The sequence below is a fragment of the Marmota flaviventris genome, chromosome 16 (assembly GCF_047511675.1).
Source record: "Marmota flaviventris isolate mMarFla1 chromosome 16, mMarFla1.hap1, whole genome shotgun sequence".
In the NCBI taxonomy this organism is placed as follows: domain Eukaryota; kingdom Metazoa; phylum Chordata; class Mammalia; order Rodentia; family Sciuridae; genus Marmota; species Marmota flaviventris.
Window position 1 is genome coordinate 50,009,845 of NC_092513.1, and position 3,942 is coordinate 50,013,786.

At 43.7% G+C, this 3,942-nt stretch overlaps 1 pseudogene; it reads left to right on the forward strand.

The window, feature by feature from the left end:
* The first annotated feature begins 618 nt into the window (after positions 1-618).
* LOC114098709 (SREBP regulating gene protein pseudogene) lies at positions 619-1,207 on the forward strand (annotated as a pseudogene).
* The last annotated feature ends 2,735 nt before the right edge of the window (positions 1,208-3,942 follow it).

The following is a 3,942-nucleotide window of genomic DNA, read 5'->3' on the forward strand; positions in this document are numbered from 1 at the left end:
GCCTGGGAACTGTTTCGTAGCTCTACATCCTCTCTGATCTAGACCTGAGGGGGCCACTGCAGGTGGGCTCTGTCTCTGGCTGCGTAGTCATTGGTGACTGCTCCTTTTCAAACCTGTTTCCTTTTCTGCAAAATAGAGACACTCATTTTACTCATTGGCTGGGATTGTCATAAAATGACAAGAGGTGACAGAGATAGAACTGTAGGCACCCCACCTGGCAAAACTCAGTCAAGGCACCTCAGGATGTACTTTTTAGGGTCTTGAGTTACATGTGCGTTAGATTTTAATTCTTAGTAATCTTATATTTGAATGAAGACCCAGGATGAAGGCCATCTCTACCTTTTTCACATACAAATAATTTTTTTTACTGCCTTTTACATATAATTTATGAAGACACATTTAAAAGACCTAAATTCATCGTCTTTTATAAACCTTAAGAAGCCAAGAATTCATAATTAACAATTGATGTTTCAATATTTTAACACAGGGGCTGGGCCAGATCTGGGGTCAAGGTTGCAGTAAGTGGTCAGGGTGCCCTGCACTTAGCAGCTATGTCACAGGGTCCCCAGGCCTGCTTTGCTCTGCTTCCTGACTGCAACACCCACTGTCCACGCCAGGATGGTGAACCTGGCAGCCATGGTGTGGCTCAGCCCCTGAGGAAGAGGTGGGTGCTCACTCTGGTCTCCTTCCTCAGCAGCACCTGAGGAGAGGGCAGTGAGAGATCAGACTCTCCTCCCGGCTCAGGACCATGACTAACCCATTTCCTGGAAAGTGCATTTCAACTGGGGCAATAGTAGCCGGACAAGCAATCAGTGCTTGAACTCCATTCAAGGGAAGCACCTCATCACTGATGAGCTGGGGTACAGTCTGTGAAAGGAAGGATTTGCTGACACGGCTGCTGTGATGTCAGTGTCCCTAGCACAAAGCAGAACTTCTGCCATGACTGCTTGGCCAAGGGCTGCTGCAGCACCTGTGAGTACTGTGTGTCCTGCTGCCTGCAGCTCAATAAGCAAGGTCTCCTGAGCGCTTCCTCATCCGGGCAGCTATGGCATTCCAGAACCTCTTCAAGGCAGTGCAAGATCACTTCGGATTGTGCTTGGCTAAGTGCAGGACCTCTTCCCAGGGGGTGTGGCCTGAGAACACCTATTGGAATCCCGAAGCCAAGGGCTGGTATGGAGAAAGCCCGCACCGGCTCTTCCTGGAGTGACAGCCTGCTGCAGCCTGGGCACTAAGACACTGCCAGAGGACGCATCACTCAGAATCAGACATAAATATCCAGGCCAGTCCAGTGCAAGGAGACAAGGGGGCGTGGCGACACTGTGACTGTGACCAGTTCCTGATGCTGTCCACTGGCTCCGCCCACCACGTGGGCTGCACCCGTTGGAGCTCTTCTATAAAGCAGACTGGAACCACCAGGTGGGCTCAGGCAAGAAAAAACCATGGGCTGAGCTTGGAGGAGTGTTGGCCTTCCTGGGAGACTCAGCCTCACCACCCACAGGGACCTGTGACTTGTGTTCATCAGGCGCAGGGTGTTCCCTCCTATTTTGATCCTGGTTCTTCCCTGTAAAGTTACTTATTAGATTTCTTAGGAATACTGGGAAAAACATAATATTTTATGTAGAAAATGCCTTAACATTCTAGTTGAATATATTCAAGGAAATTTTAAAAAATAGCTTACAAATGACTCAGCTGTTTTCCTCTATTATATAGTTTTCAGATTTAAATTATAAGTATTTTTGTGAATATTTATCTTACATTTGAGGTATTTTAAGAGTTGGTTGTAGATTACCCATAAAAATCAAGATGTCAGTCATTTTCAGTTGCTTCTTTGTGAGAGCAAACACTTGCTGCAGTCTGGCTGGGCACAAAATAACCAAGCCGCCACACAGCCTTGCAGGTTCAAAACAGGAACTCCTTTATTCTCCCCGCATCCGCAAATGCCCCCACCCGACCTTCTCCCAGGAGACACCACACCCCAACCGGAAATCCCTCCTCTGGCACTTCCCCAACCAATGGGAATTCTCCGGGAATCCCCTCTAGAACTCCAAAGTAGCAGGCCCAGGTGGACAGCAGGGGTCTAATATACAATTGAATACATAGCTTAACATAACCATTATCATCTCAATGGCTTGCTGGCATCACCTCTCAACCACTGTTCTGGCAAAAATGCCATGCATCATTCCTACTCGGCTATGGCTCTCAGCAAACACAGGAGTCATCATACCTGAAATACAGAAAACAAAAGACATTGCATTCCTCAAACATCCAAAGAAGATAAATACAGCCTTGGCTGGCCAACTACCCAGGCGAAAATGTGTGCTAAGAATTCTGAAAACACCTTTACCTTTAGTACAAGCAGAGATTCAGAAGAGAGAAAGTCATCAAAAGCCATCTCTAGCAGTCAGAGAAATGCAAATCAAAACCACCCTAAGATACCATCTCACTCCAGTAAGATTGGCAGCCATTATGAAGTCAAACAACAATAAGTGCTGGCGAGGATGTGGGGAAAAGGGTACACTTGTACATTGCTGGTGGGACTGCAAATTGGTGCAGCCAATTTGGAAAGCAGTATGGAGATTTCTTGGAAAGCTGGGAATGGAACCACCATTTGACCCAGCTATTGCCCTTTTCGGTCTATTCCCTAAAGACCTAAAAAGAGCATGCTACAGGGACACTGCTACATCGATGTTCATAGCAGCACAATTCACAATAGCAAGACTGTGGAACCAACCTAGATGCCCTTCAATAGACAAATGGATTAAAAAAATGTGGCATTTATACACAATGGAGTATTACTCTGCATTAAAAAATGACAAAATCATAGAATTTGCAGGGAAATGGATGGCATTAGAGCAGATTATGCTAAGTGAAGCTAGCCAATCCCTAAAAAACAAATGCCAAATGTCTTCTTTGATATAAGGAGAGTAACTAAGAACAGAGTAGGGACGAAGAGCATGAGAAGAAGATTAACATTAAACAGGGATGAGAGGTGGGAGGGAGAGGGAGAGAGAAGGGAAATTGCATGGAAATGGAAGGAGACCCTCAGGGTTATACAAAATTACATACAAGAGGAAGTGAGGGGAAAGGGAAAAATAATACAAGGGGGAGAAATGAATGACAGTAGAGGGGGTAGAGAGAGAAGAGGGGAGGGGAGGGGAGGGGGGATAGTAGAGGATAGGAAAGGCAGCAGAATACTACAGACACTAGTATGGCAATATGTAAATCAATGGATGTGTAACTGATGTGATTCTGCAATCTGTATACAGGGTAAAAATGGGAGTTCATAACCCACTTGAATCAAAGTGTGAAATATGATATATCAAGAACTATGTAATGTTTTGAACAACCAACAATAAAAATTAAAAAAAAATAATAATGCATTCATGAAAGGTCATTGTAAATTTTATAATGCAAAAAAATTGTGATATCACTATGGAAAAAAATAATAAAAAAATAAAAAAATAAAAAAAATAAAAATTCAATACCAAAAAAAAAAAAAAAAGCCTTTAGGTGATCCCCCTTCATTGCAAGTTGAGGACTATTTTAAAATTGTTTATAAGAAATACTTTAAAGTAGGCATGTCAATCACCTGCTATGCCATACATGACTCAAGTCTCCTCTGATGTGATACTAATCTGGGTTCTTGGATATTATGGGCATTTGGACCCTGTCACTTCATGGAGGGATTATTTTCCAGTGAGAACAAGAGGGGCCCAGTTCTTCCCAAATGGGGACAATTAGTATATTCCCATTGCCAGTGTGGCCAGAGAAGCCTACACATAAGGGACTTCTGTCCATTTTCTTTGTCTTTTGCAGTAAAGATCTTGTTGTAAATGGTGTTGAAACATGGAGTTCATCCTGCTTGACCATCAAACCATACAGAAGCCAATCAGTGTTGCTGGAATTTTTTTTTCTTTAGATCATGTAGTTTGTAGTTTTTCC